Below are 16,969 nucleotides of genomic sequence, written 5' to 3' on the forward strand. Positions count from 1 at the left end.
GTGACTGACATACTTTCTGAAAACAGAATCCTCCCACTGAAATTCAACAGTAGTAAAAGCTGTCTGCCTACAAGTCTCTAAATAGAAGCTTTTCTGGGTTAGTTTTATAGATTGGAAAATTTGGGGGAATTTCAAAACCCAGTGAAAGCACTTCCCTGAAACTCACCTGGTGCATCTGATGACCTCCTTTTCTCACCACTGTCATCGAGCACTAGAAGTTTATAGTGTCGACTTGCAAATGACACTTTTGCAAATTCATTACACTTTTTTAGAATTTTAAAGGAGATTAGTGCTGGGTCTGTGTGAACCTGGATGATCTATTATTAATAGCAGTGCTTCTCAAACTGGGGACTTGTTTGGCAGGATAGGGAGGGGCCTGAATTTCTGCATTTCCAACAAGGTCCCAGGTGATGTTGATGGTTTTGCTCTGCAGATCACGCTGAGTAAGAAGGATTTAAAGCTAAAATTTAAAATCTTAGTTGTTTTTTTTAATTAACAGCAAATAATCGGATTGATTCCTTCTTCTAATTCAGACAGATTATTTGGCTACTAAACTTAATCCAGTCTCATTGTCAACTCAGAATAAATATTTAGAAATGAAGAAAAAAGGCAGAGAAGTTAAGGTAGTGATTTAAAATACTGGCACATTTTCAGCTCTGGTCTAATTTTAAGGCTTTTCTTTCTATGTCGCAAAACTCTTCTATCATCTACTTAATAATGTGGCCTCTGGAGTTAAGACCTGGATTTGGATTTTGGATCTACCTTTAATGTTGTATGAATTTGGCAAGTTAAAAATATCCCTAAGCTTGGTTTCCCCATGTGGTTGTCATAGTGTCATAGAGTTGCAGTGAGGTTAAAAGGACAATATGGTACTATGTTTAGTAGAGTGCCTGCACATAGAAAGTGCTCAATAAATAGTACCTGCTTTATTGTTATTATCTTCAATGAGCAAGTGAGCCTGGATCCAGTTTGATTGTGACTTTTATTGGAATAGGAATCCTTGACTAAGAATCTATTGGCTATAAAAGTAAATAAAATAAAATTCAGGAAAAAAAATAAGAGCTGCAAAAAACAAAACCAAAACAAAACAAAAAAGAATCTATTGGCTATAACAGTTAATGAGGTTGCTCTGTGAAAACTAGTCTATCACCATCATCAGCATATCATCAAATTATTATCAAATAATTGCATATAAAGTACTTTACCTGGAGGAAAAATTGTGAGTATCAAAATTGGATAAATGTCATTTTCAGATTACTTGTAATTGGAGGCTGTCTCATTTATAACTTTTGGCTTAGATCTTTAAGTATCAATATAATTATTTTTGTCATTGTTATGAATATATAAGGAAAATTATGTATATTTTGTCTTTATGAATATTTAGTTGGTATAGTTGCCCTAAAGCTGTGTAATGAGTTCTATAAACATACAGATTAATATTCAATACATCAAATGTTCCATATTTATCCAGCAAGTCGGACACTTTCATTTCAACCTCAGAAACTTTTTTTCCATCGAGGAGGCATTTGTACAATTGTTCATATCTGTAGAACTTCTAACACTGTATTTAGGTAAAATTACACTTCAGGATAATTGCCTATGTAATTAACATTCAGGAAGAAATTATTTATTCAGGAGAACATTTCACAATTCAGTTTCAGCCTGTGACAAAGAGGCTTTTTAATGTTAATCTTATGAAAAAAAAATTGAGCAAATAGTAAAGGCCATGGATTAATGCAAGAGGCAGCTATTTATAGCATACCATTTTCTCTCACTGGGAATTACCTATTTTCTACCAGAGAGTGTAGGCGCATGTTTCAAATCTCACTGGGAAGTGTGGGGTTGAGTCTTATATTTTGTGCATGTTAGATGGTTTCACATCAGGTGACTAAATAAAAAAGTAAAATGGTTACAAATACATTTCTTGTTGAAGCTTCAAAAGAGGCAAAAAGAATAAATGCATATTATGGTAGGGTTAAAAATGATCATGAATATGTAGAAAATAAAAATAGGCGGTATATTTTTTCAGTCTCAATTCTATGGAAATTTTCTGCCTTGGCTAATAATTCTTTCAGAGTTTATGAACAGATTCACACCTCCCTTCCCATCAGCTAGCTGTTAATTTCGGTAACATAGTAACATCTCTTAAAAAAACAAAGGAACTATTTCTGTAGCATATCTATTATTGTGGAAATTGTTGAAAGTATGGGGAGACAAGATTTGTCAGAAATATTGTCATCTATTTGTATTTTTTTTCTGATTACAGAATATTATGTTGAAATAAGATTAAAGATTGACAAACACCCAACAGAACATTAAAACGTATGGGAAAATTATTTTCTAGCTGTATTTATGATAAAAACTTAAAAGTTTCTTTGTCTTTAATCATTCTTAGATATAATTTAGAAGTTTGAGTTTATTTGCAAAATAAATGTATGAATAAATACTTGTATAGAAAGATTATTGATAATGATACAAAGAAATGAGATAACATATATGCTTATTTAATTATAATATAAAAATTCATCAGCATTGCCACTACCTTAGTCCACTCCAACAAAATCTTTTGTCTGAACAGTTACGCCGGCTTTCTTTCTGGGCTCCCTGCCTTCATACTTGTCCTATTGCCCACAGAGCAGTCAGAATTAACTTTCTTTTTTTGGCTGTGCCTTGCATCATGTGGGATCTTAGTTCCCTGAGCAGGGATGGAACCCGTGCCCCCTTAGTGGAAGTGCAGTCTTAACCATTGGACTGCCAGGAAAGTCCCAGAATTGACTTTTTTTTTTTAAGAGTTAGCTTTTATTTATTTTATTTATTTTTTATTTTTGGCTGCATTGGGTCTTCGTTGCTGTGCGTGGGCTTTCTCTAGTTGTGGCGAGTGGGGTCTACTCTTCCTTGTGGTGCGCAGGCTTCTCATTGCGGAGCATGGGCTCTTGGCACATGGGCTTCAGTAGTTGTGGCACATGGTCTCAGTAGTTGTGGCTCACAGGCTCTAGAAGGCAGGCTCAGTGGTGGTGGCGCACGGGCTTAGTTGCTCCATGGCATGTGGGATCCTCCCGGACCAGGGCCCAAACCCCTGTCCCCTGCATTGGCAGGTGGATTCTTAACCACTGTGCCACCAGGGAAGCCCCGGTCCAAGAATTAACTTTTTTAATTAATTTTTTTTTAATTTTAACTTTATTGGAGTCTTTATTGGAGTATAATTGCTTTACAATGCTGTGTTAGTTTCTGCTGTATAACAAAGTGAATGAAATATATATATACACATATATCCCCATATCCCCTCCCTCTTGCGTCTCCTTCCCACCCTTCCTATCCCACACCTCTAGGTGGTCACAAAGCACGGAGCTGATCTCCCCGTGCGATGCAGCTGCTTCCCACTAGCTATCTATTTTCAATTTGGTACTGAATATATGTCAGTGCTACTCTCTCGCTTTGTCCCAGCTTACCCTTCTCCCTCCCTGTGTCCTCAAGTCCATTCTCTACATCTGCGTCTTTATTCCTGTCCTGCCCCTAGGTTCATCAGAACCATTTTCTTTTTCTTTTTTTTTTTTTAGATTCCATATATATGTGTTAGCATATGGTATTTGTTTTTCTCTTTCTGACTTACTTCACTCTGTATGACAGACTGAAGAGGTCTGTCCTCTACCTCTGTAGAGGTCCATCAACCTCACTACAAATAACTCAGTTTTGTTTCTTTTTATGGCTGAGTTATATTCCATTGTATATGTGTGCCACATCTTCTTTATCCATTCGTCTGTCGATGGACATTTAGGTTGCTTCCATGTCCTGGCTATTGTAAATAGAGCTGCAATGAGCATTGTGGTACGTGACTCTTTTTGAATTATGGTTTTCTCAGGGTATATGCCCAGTAGTGGGATTGCTGGGTTGTATGGTAGTTCTATTTTTAGTTTTTTAAGGAACCTCCATTCTGTTCTCCATAGTGGCTGTATCAATTTATATTCCCACTAGCAGTGCAAGAGGGTTCTCTTTTCTCCACACCCTCTCCAGCATTTATTGTTTGTAGAGTTTTTGATGATGGCCATTCTGACCGGTGTGAGGTGATACCTCATTGTAGTTTTGATTTGCATTTCTCTAGTGATTAGTGATGTTGAGCATCCTTTCATGTGTTTGTTGGCAATCTGTATGTCTTCTTTGAAGAAATGTCTGTTTAGGTCTTCTGCCCATTTTTGGATTGGGTTGTTCTTTTTTTGATATTGAGCTGGATGAGCTGCTTGTATATTCTGGAGATTAATCCCTTGTCAGTTGCTTCATTTGAAAATATTTTCTTCCATTCTGAGGGTTGTTGTTTCATCTTGTTTATGGTTTCCTTTGCTGTGCAAAAGCTTTGAAGATTCATTAGGTTCCATTTGTTTATTTTTGTTTTTATTTCCATTCCTCTAGGAGGTGGGTCAAAAAGGATCTTGCTGTGATTTATGTCAAAGAGAGTTCTTCCTATGTTTTCCTCTAAGAGTTTTATAATGTCTGGCCTTACATTTAGGAGTTTATTTTTGTGTATGGTGTTAGGGAGTGTTCTAATTTCATTCTTTTACATGTAGCTGTCCAGTTTTCCCAGCACCAGTTATTGAAGAGGCTGTCTTTTCTCCATTGTATATTTTTGCCTCCTTTATCAAAGATAAGGTGACCATATGTGCATGAGTTTATCTCTGTGCTTTCTATCCTGTTCCATTGATCTATATTTCTGTTTTTGTGCCAGTACCATACTGTCTTGATTACTGTAGCTTTGTAGTATAGTCTGAAGTCAGGGAACCTGATTCCTCCAGCTCCATTTTTCTTTCTCAAGATTGTTTTGGCTATTTGGGGTCTTTTATGTTTCCATACAAATTGTGAGATTTTTTTGTTCTAGTTCTGTGAAAAATGCCATTGGTAGTTTGATATGGATTACATTGAATTTGTAGGTTGCTTTGGGTAGTATAGTCATTTTCACATTATTGATTCTTCCAATCCAAGAACATGGTATATCTCTCCATCTGTTGGTATCATCTTTAACTTCTTTCATCAGTGTCTTCTAGTTTTCTGCATACAGATTTTTTGTCTCCTTAGGTAGGTTTATTCCTAGGTATTTTATTCTTTTTGTTGCAATGGTAAATGGGAGTGTTTCCTTAATTTTTCTTTCAGATTTTTCATCATTAGTGTATAGGAATGCAAGGAATTTCTGTGCATTAATTTTGTGTCCTGCTACTTTACCAAATTCATTCATTAGCTCTAGTAGTTTTCTGGTATCATCTTTAGGATTCTCTATGTATAGTTTCATGTCATCTGCAAACATTAACAGCTTTACTTCTTTTCTGATTTGGATTCCTTTAATTTCTTTTTCTTCTGTGATTGCTGTGGCCAAAACTTCCAAAACCATGTTGAATAATAGTGGTGAGAGTGGGCATCCTTGTCTTGTTCCTGATTTTAGAGGAAGTGGTTTCAGTTTTTCACCATTGAGAATGATGTTGGCTGTGGGTTTGTCATATATATGCTTTATTATGTTGAGGTAGGTTCCCTCTATGCCTACTTTCTGGAGAGTTTTTATCATAAATTGGTGTTGAATTTTGTCAAAAGCTTTTTCTGCATCTATTGAGATGATCATATGGTTTTTCTCCTTCAATTTGTTAATATGGTTTATCACATTGATTGATATGTGTATATTGGAGAATCCTTGCATTCCTGTGATAAACCCCACTTGATCATGGTGTATGATCCTTTTAATGTGCTGTTGGATTCTGTTTGCTAATATTTTGTTGAGGATTTTTGCATCTGTGTTCATCAGTGATACTGGTCTGTCGTTTTCTTTTTTTGTGACATCTTTGTCTGGTTTTGATATCAGGGTGACAGTCACCTCACAGAATGAGTTTGGGAGTGTTCCTCCCTCTGCTATATTTTGGAAGCGTTTGAGAAAGATAGGTGTTAGCTCTTCTCTGAATGTTTGATAGAATTTGCCTGTGAAGCCATCTGGTCCTGTGCTTTTGTTTGTTGGAAGATTTTTAATCACAGTTTCAATTTCAGTGCCTGTGACTGGTCTGTTTATATTTTCTATTTGTTCCTGGTTCAGTCTTGGAAGGTTGTGATTTTCTAAGAATTTGTCCATTTCTTCCAGGTAGTCCATTTTTTGGCATATAGTTGCTTGTAGTAATCTCTCATGATCCTTTGTATTTCTGCCATGTCAGTTGTTACTTCTCCTTTTTCATTTCTAATTCTATTGATTTGAGTCTTCTCCCTTTTTTTCTTGATGAGTCTGGCTAGTGGTTTATGAATTTTGTTTATCTTCTCAAAGAACCAGCTTTTAGTTTTATTGATCTTTGCTATTGATTTCTTCATTTCTTTTTCATTTATTTCTGATCTGATCTTTATGATTTCTTTCCTTCGGCTAACTGTGGGGTTTTTTTGTTCTTCTTTCTCTAATTGCTTTAGGTGTAAGGTTAGGTTGTTTATTTGAGATATTTCTTGTTTTTTGAGGTGGGATTGTATTGTTATAAACTTCCCTCTTAGAACTGCTTTTGCTGCATCCCATAGATGTTGGTTTGTCGCGTTTTCATTGTAAATTGTTTCGAGGTTTTTTTTTGATTTCCTCAGTGATCTCTTGGTTATTTAGTAGCATATTTTTTTAGCCTCCATGTGTTTGTGTTTTTTACAATTTTTTTCATGTAATTGGTATCTAGTCTCACAGTGTTGTGGTTAGAAAAGGTACTTGATGTGGTTTCAGTTTTCTTAAATTTACCAAGGCTTGATTCATGACCCAAGGTATGATCTGTCCTGGAGAATGTTCCATGAGCACTTGAGAAGAAAGTGTGTTCTGTTGTTTTTGGATGGAATATCCTATAAATATCAATTAAGTCCAACTTGTTTAACATGTCATTTAAAGCTGGTGTTTCTTTATTTACTTTCATTTTGGATGATCTATCCATTGGTGAAAGTGGGGTGTTAAAGTCCCCTACTATGATTGTGTTACTGTCAATTTCCCCTTTTATGGCTGTTAGCATTTACCTTATGTATTGAGGTGCTCCAATGTTGGGTGCATAAATACTTACAATCGTTATATCTTCTTCTTGGATTGATATCTTGGATATTATGTAATGTCCTTCTTTTTTTTTTTTTTTGCGTGTACGCGGGCCTCTCACCACTGTGGCCTCTTCCGCTGCGGAGCACAGGCTCCGGACACGCAGGCTCAGCTGTCATGGCTCACGGGCCCAGCCACTCCGCGGCATGTGGGATCTTCCCAGACCGGGGCACGAACCCACGTCCCCTGCATCGGCAGGCGGACTCCTAACCACTGCGCCACCAGGGAAGTCCGATGTAATGTCCTTCTTTGTCTCTTGTAATAGTCTATTTTAAAGTCTATTTCGTCTGATATGAGAATTGCTACTCCAGCTGTCTTTTTTTTTTTTTTTTTTTTTTTTTCTGTTTGCGGGCCCCTCTCTGTTTTTGCCTCTCCTGTTGCGGAGCACAGGCTCCGGACTCGCAACTCAGCGGCCATGGCTCATGGGCCCAGCCGCTCCGCGGCATGTGGGATATTCCCGGATCGGGGCACGAACCCGTGTCCTCTGCATCGGCAGGCGGACTCTCAACCACTGCGCCACCAGGGAAGCCCTCCAGCTGTCTTTTGATTTCCATTTGCATGGAATATCTTTTTCCATCTCCTTACTTTCAGTCTGTATGTGTCCCTAGGTCTGCAGTGGGTCTCTTGTAGACAGCATATATACGGGTTTTGTTTTTGTATCCACTCAGCCTGTCTATGTCTTTTGGTGGGAGCATTGAATTCATTTACATTTAAGGTAATTATCAATATGTATGCTCCTATAATCATTTTTGTCATTGTTTTGTGTTTGTTATTGTCAGTCTTTTCCTTCTCTTGTGTTTCCTGCCTAGAGACGTTCCTTTAGCATTTATTGTAAAGCTGGTTTGGTGGTAGTGAATTCTCTTAACTTTTGCTTGTCTGTAAAGGTTTTAATTTCTCCATCGAATCTCAATGAGATCTTTGCGGGTTCGAGTAATCTTGGTTGTAGGTTTTTCCCTTTCATCACTTTAAATATGTCCTGCCACTCCCTTCTGGCTTGCAGAATTTTTGCTGAAAGATCAGCTGTTAACCTTATGGGGATTCCCTTGTATGTTATTTGTTGCTTTTCCCTTGCTGCTTTTAATATTTTTTGTTAATTTTTGATAGTTTGATTAATATGTGTCTTGGCGTGTTTCTCCTTGGATTTATCTTATATGGGACTCTCTGCACTTCCTGGACTTGATTGGCTATTTCCTTTCCCATATTAGGGAAGTTTTCAACTATAATCTCTTCAAATATTTTCTCAGACCCTTTCTTTTTCTCTTCTTCTTCTGGGACCCCTATAATTCGAATTTTGGTGTGTTTAATGTTGTCCCAGAGGTCTCTGAGACTGTCCTCAATTCTTTTTATTCTGTTTTCTTTATTCTGCTCTGCGGTAGTTATTTCCACTATTTTGTCTTCCAGGTCACTTATCCGTTCTTCTGCCTCAGTTTTTCTGCTACTGATTCCTGCTAGAGAATTTTTAATTTCATTTATTGTGTTGTTCATCACTGTTTGTTTGCTCTTTAGTTCTTCTAAGTCCTTGTTAAATGTTTCTTGTATTTTCTCCATTCTATTTCCAAGGTTCTGGATCATCTTTATTATCATTACTCTGAATTCTTTTTCAGGTAGGCTGCCTATTTCCTTTTCATTTGTTTGGTCTCTTGGGTTTTTACCTTGTTCCTTCACCTACTGCATATTTCTCTGTCTTCTCAGTTCCGTTAACTTACTGTGTTTGGGGTCTCCTTTTCACAGGGTACAGGGTCGTAGTTCCCGTTGTCTTTGGTGTCTGCCCCCAGTGGCTAAGGTTGGTTCAGTGGGTTATGTAGGCTTCCTGGTGGAGGGCAGTGTTGCCTGTGTTCTGGTTGTTGGGGCTGGATCTTGTCTTTCTCGTGGGCAGGGCTGTATCTGGTGGTTGTTTTGAGGTGTCTGTGAACTTATTATGATTTTAGGCACCCTCTCTGCTAGTGGGTGGGTTTGTGATCCTGTCTTGCTAGTTGTTTGGCATGGGGTGTCCAGCACTGGAGGTTGCTGGCCATTTGGTGGAGCTGGGTCTTAGTGTTGAGATGGTGATATCTGGGGGATCTCTCTGATTGATATTACATGGTCCTGGGAGGTCTCTGGTGGTCCAATGTCCTGAACTTGGCTCTCCCACCTCAGAGGCTCAGGCCTGACACTAGGCTGGAGCACCAAGACCCCAGGTATGTGGGGATTTTCTTGCCTTTTGGGAGGTCTGAGGTCTTCTGCCAGCCTTCAGTAGGTATTCTGTAGGAGTTGTTATACATGTAGATGTATTTTTGATGTAGTTTTGGGGAGGAAGGTGGTCTCCACATCTTATTCCTCTTCCATCTTGAAGGTCCCCTGGCCCAGAATTAACTTTTGAAACCTAACTTTGGTTATATCCTTAGGCTCCCACAACTACATCTATCCACCTACCAGTATCTGTGTCACTCCAACCTCCTTTTCCTCCTATTTTTTTGGATGAACTCTTTATATCCTAGCCAAAGCCAACCCTCCATTTGTGGGTGAGATGTTGTCTCCTTTCACTTACTAAATAAAACACCCCAGATATTCTCCCTTCTCTCTCTAGTATCATCACTTTACCCTTCCCATTTGGTCATTCTTATGAGAATATCTACCCAAACCCCTGTCTTTCTATTGTCCCATTTCTTTGCTCTCATTTACAGAAAACTTCCTCTCCATGGTAATTTATACTCAGTTCCTCCAATTCTCCCATTCTCTCTGAACGGCTTCCAATCAGGCCAATACCCACCATTAACTTACTGAAACTATTTTTGTTAAAGTTTGGCAGTGACCTTCACATTGAATAACTCAACAGTCAGTTCTTAGCCCTCACCTTAACTGAGCTATAGCCAGAATTTGTCACAACTGATTATTCCTTACTCCTTGAAACAGGCTCTTCAGTAGGCTTCTGGGACATCACAATTTCCTGTTTTTCTCCTACCTCACTGGCAGTTTCTCCTTAGATTCCCCTGCAAACAGTCATGTCTTGTTTCCTCATTTCTTCCAAGTTTCTGCTTAAATATCACATCACAGTGAGGTCTTCCTATTTCACTTGTATTAGGATTCTCCAGAGAAACAGAACCCATAGGATACACACACACACACACACACACACACACATTTATATGTGTATATACACGTAGGATATATATACACACACGTTTATATGTGTATATACATGTAGGATATATATATACACACAGGATATATATATATACATATATATATACACACATGTAGGATATATATATATACACACACATAGGATATACACACACACACACACACACACACACACACATATACATTTCTACAAGAGACAGACGGAGAGAGATATTTATTATAAGGAATTGGCTTACATGATTATGGAGGCTGAGAAGTCCCAAGACCTGCACTTGGCAAGCTGGCGACCCAGGAGAGCTGGTTAGGTAGTTCCAGTCTTAGTCAGAAGATCTGAGAACCAGGAGATGGTCTATGTTTCAACTCAAAGGCAGAAGAAGATCCTAGAAGAAGTGTCCTAGCTCACGCAAAGCTGGACTTTAGGCAGGTGAAGTTTCCTCTTACTCAGACTTTATTCTATTCAGTTCTTCAACTGATTGAATGAGGCCCACCTGTATTAGGAAGAGCAATCTGCTTAATTCAGTCTACAGATTCAAATGTTAATCTCATCCAGATATAGACATACTCAGAATAATATTTGACCCAGTGTCTGGGCAGTGCATGTCTCAGTTAAGCTGACACATAAAATTAACCATTACACCACCTAGTTTAAGATGGCAGCCCACACTGGCACACCCTATCCTTTCCCTGTCTTGTCTCCGTAGCACCCATCACCCTCCACATATTGCTGTGCTTCACTTATTTGCTGTTTCGGTGACTGGTCCTCCCACGGGGTAGTCCCATGAGGGCAAAGAATTGTGTGATTGTTTATGACTGAACCTCCTGTTCCACAGCAGTGTTTGGCACATAGTAGATGAAAATTAAATTTATTGAATAAGTGAACAGGTGTCACCCCCTTGCTTAAAACTTTTCAGTGGTTTTTTACTGCATTTAAGGTAAAATCCAAAATGTTAACCGTGTTCTACAAACCCAGTGTGGTCTGCTCATTCCTTCATCTCTAACTTCCTGTGTTCTCTCTCGTGATCTCATAGATCTCATGCTCTATGAGGTCAGGGATCATCTGTGTTATCCACCTCTAAATCCTTAGTGCCTTGCACAATTCTTGGCACACAGGAAACACTCAATATATATTTGTTGCTTGATGAAGGCTTGCAAGTCAGAGGTTGTGTAACCAGAGGCAGCCTGCCGTTTCAACTCATAATTCAGTGTGTGGAAATCATCCATCCACAGTGAATTATAATGTTAGCATCTGATCCTGAACTTCAGTATTGTGGGGGTACTGGGATCTGAGCTAAGACACCTTGCTAGAAAGCTCTGTCTCTGCCTGAATTAGGTATGTGGCTTTGGGCAAGTTCTGAATATCTGTGAGCCTTACTTCTCTCCTCATTTATAAAATGAAGAGATTGGACTGGATCAGGTATTTTCCAAATATGTTCTGTAGAGTTGAGTGTGTGGGGTTGCCTCAGGCCCCATTCCCTGCCTTTGACCAAAGGGACTCCAGTCCTATATGGTTTTTAGAGTAATAGGTTCCCACATACGATTTCATGTAAAAATGGTCATGGGAGGTATGCCAGTTCTTTAAAAAAATAGCTAAGAAAGCCATTGGATACACCAGAGGAAGGTCAAGCTGCTCTCAGCTCTGACTTTCTGTGATATTAAGTGCATTTGGAAGTCAAATGAGAAGGGAAGGGTTGAGTGCCAATGTCTGGGAGGAGAGCTCTCAGCCAGATGATACCTGGGTGGGGCCTGTTGGCAAAACTGTGTGGAAACCATGTGTGCCAAGTAGTGGTGGCTTGTTGGAGGGATAAAGAAAAGACCACATGGGGGGAAAGAATATGATAGGGATTGGGGCTAGACTGTGCAAGGTCTTGGATGCTGTCGCACGCAAACTTCTGTAAATGTTGAGGAGTCACTACAGTGGTCTAAACAGATGACTTGATAAAAATGGCCTTTAGAAAGATAAGACATAGCACACTAGCAGGCCACTCCAGGAACTGAAATAAGCCTTCAAGAGGTAGGGAATCTGATTAAATTACTTTGTTTATTGTTCATTCAGTGATTTGAGGGCTTGCCATTTAATTCTTGAATTATGTGAAGATTCTTCTGGTCTCTCTACACCAGTGCATTCTGATTAGGGAGCTCATACAATTTTGGTGTTCAGATCCTAGTACGAATTTAAATTCTAAAGAGCTGGTCTGTTTGAGATTCCTTCTTTTTTGTGCTAAACGTCATCAATTGTGGTAAAATTAAGCTTGAACTCCTTTTAGTGTTTGTCTGCATATATCTTTTTTGGTGAGGAGGGGTGTTCGTCTCTCTCCTAAATAGAGGGTGCCACTGAGTAGCTTACTGAAATGCAAGGTATTCTGGGTGAATAACAGAGTGACTTGAGAAGCCCTCTGATCTCTAGCGTATTGATGAATGAAGATGTATTTCATATTGACCGTGTTCCTTGAATGGAATAGGAACAGTGTCATCCCTAATCCATTAAACTGACATCTCTTGTAATTGAAAGCCAAACGGGTTTGTATAGTAAAGATTGCTTGTGGATTTGTGTATGTGTTGAGGAGAGGCAAAGTGAGGTAGAAGAAAAAGTGAGGAGGGAAGACTGGAAAGTAGTTGTTGCAACCCCAGTGTATTTAAGGGGCTTGAACTCTGACATAAGAGGGCTCCATTGAGGGAGCGGCCCACAGATGTGGGCTAGAACAAATACCTGCTGCCTGAGAAAACAGGCATCTCATTTTGAGTTACGTTTCCTACAGAAGTGTCAATTGTGATAAGGGTTTATATCATTTATTATGAAATAAAAAAATTTATCCCCTGAGCCTAAGTGGAGAGTGTTGACTACTGGGATAAAAAAATTAAGATGATAGTTAGAAAGTTCACTTTGGGGATGGGATTGGGAAGTGCAGGGAATGAAAAGGACATAAAATGGAGAAACCACTTTTAGGTGATTTAGGTGTGTTATTAACACCTAGTACAACCGTGAAGATGCAGTTGTCTGAACTGACAGCCCAAATTAAGCTTTAGGTATTGATTAATTCAGTCTCTGTGCGGCTTATCAGGCTTGCAAGGGTCTGGCTGTTTAGAGAAGATGGAAAAATAAACAAATGCTTATAATACAGGTAGGGCCTAATTTTATAGGCTATTTTTGAGCGCACAAGGGCAGCACCTAACCCAACCTTGTGGGTGTGGGAAGCATTGGGAGTGGCTGTGAGCTAAAGAGAACATTAACAGGGAGTTTGGTGTAGGACTATGATAAAGGAAGACTTCCTATTTATATGCCATTAACTACATTAGTTTAGTATTCCTGGAGACTCTCTGTCTCTGCCTCTGTCTCTGTCTCTTAATGTGGAGGAGATCAATGTGAGAATGGAACTGTGGAAGAGATGCAGTGGAGTAGTAAGCAGGGTCCAGATTGTGAAGGTCTCACAAATATTAAGGAATCTTAGTCCGTGAAATGGAAATAATTAAGGGAGAAAAATAAAATGCTACAGCTGTAAACGACAACAAAAATAGTTGTAAAATCCAAATCCAGGAGCTTGGTACTTAACAATAAATGTTTTTAGAAAACAATTTTAGGGGAGCAGAGAAAGATTTAAAAAAAATGAAGTAAAAAAGTGGAATAAAGAGAGGTCTACATTTTGGGCTTTTTTTTTTTTTTTTTTTTTTGCGGTACGCGGGCCTCTCACTGTTGTGGCCTCTCCCGTTGTGGAGCACAGGCTCCGGACACACAGACTCAGCAGCCGTGGCTCATGGGCCCAGCTGCTCCGCGGCATGTGGGATCTTCCCGGGCCGGGGCACGAACCCGTGTGCCCTGCATCGGCAGGCGGACTCTCAACCACTGTGCCACCAGGGAAGCCCTATTTTGGGCTTTTTAAAAAAATTAATTAATTTTATTTTTGGCTGTGTTGGGTCTTGTCACTGCGTGTGGGCTTTCTCTAGTTGCCGCGAGCGGAGGGCTACTCTCTTCGTTGTGGTGCGCGGGCTTCTCATTGCAGTGGCTTCTCTAGAGCACAGGCTCTAGGCGCATGGGCTTCAGTAGTTGTGGCATGTGGGCTCAGTAGTTGTGGCTTGCGGGCTCTAGAGCGCAGGCTCAGTAGTTGTGGCACACAGGCTTAGTTGCTCTGCGGCATGTGGGATCTTCCTGGACCAGGGCTCAAACCTGTGTCGCCTGCATTGGCAGGCGGATTCTTAACCACTGCGCCACCAAGGAAGTCCCTTGGGCTGTTTTTTTTTTTTTTTTTTAAATCATATTTTGTCAGATTATTTATAGCAGTCATTTGTTTATTTGACCATCAGTTTATTTTATTTATTTATTTATTTATTTTAACATCTTTATTGGGGTATAATTGCTTTACAATGGTGTGTTAGTTTCTGCTTTATAACAAAGTGAATCAGTTATATATATACATATGTTCCCATATCTCTTCCCTCTTGCGTCTCCCTCCCTCCCACCCTCCCTATCCCACCCCTCCAGGCTGTCACAAAGCACCGAGCCAATATCCCTGTGCCATGCGGCTGCTTCCTTGGGCTGTTTTTGATGTTAGTTTCTCCTCCAGTTTAAGCTGTTAAGCTCCTAGTTAATTCCATGAATTATCTCTGGCAGTACAGGATTTGGAAACACAAGGGATGACTCTGGGACCTCTCTAGGCTCCAGGCCCTCTGAGATGAATTTCAGATGGATTACAACAGGGGCCACCTCAAGTACTTGTAGGAATGGGGTAGTTAACCTAGTGGAGTGCAGCATGCTCGGATGGAACAAGCTGGGATCAGCATTCCCCGTTAAAGGGAGAAGCAGCTGCTCGACTCCAGCTGATGGCTGCCATACGGCAACCTTGCCCTGGTGTTGCCACAGCTTCTGTTTTGTAAAATATCGACAACTAAGTAAAATTTCCTCTGGTTCTTTTCTTTGCTTATATCACAGATACCGCTTATCATTTGTAATGTTAGAGTCATAAAGCTGTGCAAGCTATTATGAATTTTCACTAAGAAATAACCAACAGTTCATAAAGTTTCTATTTTTAATAACTCCAGAACACTGTCTTAGTAATTTTGAGTGAGAATATAAAATGCTAAGTGGAGCAGATATTTGCATTGGCCTCAACAGTGCTGCCTCTTTCTGCCAGCAACCTATATGGGAAGCCAATTAATTATGATGGTTGCTGAACCAGATTTGGAATGTAATTTGCATCCATCTCTGTGGTGGACCTAGGTCTTGGATGTGCCCAGGTTCTACGACTCTCCTTTTTCTATTGGTGTTTTGCCTTGTCCTCTGACTGTTGGTTACGGCCAGTGGGAACGTGGACAGAAGTTCTGGGGGAAGAAGAGTGGGGTCATGGTATTTATTCCCTTGGTTGCCTCAGGGAGTATCTACATCCTGAGAGTTGTTGTGACATTTAAATGATGTGAACTTAGTACAGTCCCTAGCACGTGTAAGCTGGCAACAAAACTTCTTTTAATTAGTTTTTGTTTTTATAAGGATAATTGATGTGGTTTAAGAAGTCAAATAATATTTCTCTGTCTCTCCTGCGGAAAGTGGATCTTCCAAGGCGATCGGCTTTCCCCAGCTCTCTTTTGGGATTCTGGTCCTCCATCCATCCCATCTTCTTTTCAGTCTAATGGGGAGGTTCGTTTTAGCTTCACTGCTTCTAGTTTCAGATTTCTGCTATTCCCACTCAGAGGGTAAAAATGAATTTCTTTTCGAATAAACCCCCCTAGAATTGTCTCAATGGGAGCATGACATCCACTTCCTGTTGGAACCCTGACTATTTGCCATCTCTTGGTTGGACTACTGCTGTATCTCCAGCCCTGTTTCAGGCAGAGCCAACATAACATGCAGTTCTGAATATACCACTTCCCTTCTAAATATCGCTCATAATCTACCCCCTTTAACTTAGCTTCAATTTATATCTTCTATTTAACTCTTTTTAAATTACGACTTTACCTATATCTTTACCTGTCCTTGCCTTTCTCCAATCAGGTGGAACTAGAGCCTTACTCTTAAGCAAAGCTAAACCTCCTTACTTGAGTGGTAAATTCAAGCTTTCCCCTCCCTGCATTCCTCTGAATCAACAACTTCCATCTTACCAAATTCAGTGGTTAATTCTCTCCATCCGTCTCATGTTCTCTCAGGAGCATTCGAGTCAGTTGATTAATTCCTCGTTCTTGAAACACTTCTTTTTCTTGCCTTCCTTTTCAGTACACTTCCCTGGTTTTCTTTCTCCTTCATTGTCAGCTTCTTTTCGGTCTCCTTTAATGGCTTCTCATCTTCTTTTCTTCTAAATATTGAAGCACTCCAAGGCTCTGTCCTTGCCTTCCTTTTTTATATAGACTCTTCCTCTGGGTAACCTCACCCATTGCCTTGACCTCAAATAGCATGTCTATGAAGAAGATTGCCACGTTTATCTCCTGAGACTTGAACACTTCCTTAAGCTCTAGACTTCTATACTTAATTTGCTATTTGACATCTCTACCTAGACATTGCATACTTATCTCAAACTTAACAAGTCCAAAATAGAACTTTTTATTTACTACTTCCGCTAATTTAATTTAAAACTTTCTCCTTTTTTAATACATATTTAAGACTCTAATTTTTCCTATAAATACTACTATAGCTAAATTCATAAATGTTAAGTAATGATTATTTTCTCTTCTAAATATTTTCTAGGATCCTTTATGAATTATTTTTGATCCATGAATTGTATAGAAGTTTATTTCAAATATTTCAAGTTTACGAGTCTTTTGGAATTAAATTTTGTTATTCATTTCTAATTTTATTGCATT

The sequence above is a fragment of the Aethalodelphis obliquidens genome, unplaced genomic scaffold (assembly GCF_003676395.1).
Source record: "Aethalodelphis obliquidens isolate GAN/ISIS:26980383/991018 unplaced genomic scaffold, ASM367639v1 scaffold8, whole genome shotgun sequence".
Classification (NCBI taxonomy): domain Eukaryota; kingdom Metazoa; phylum Chordata; class Mammalia; order Artiodactyla; family Delphinidae; genus Aethalodelphis; species Aethalodelphis obliquidens.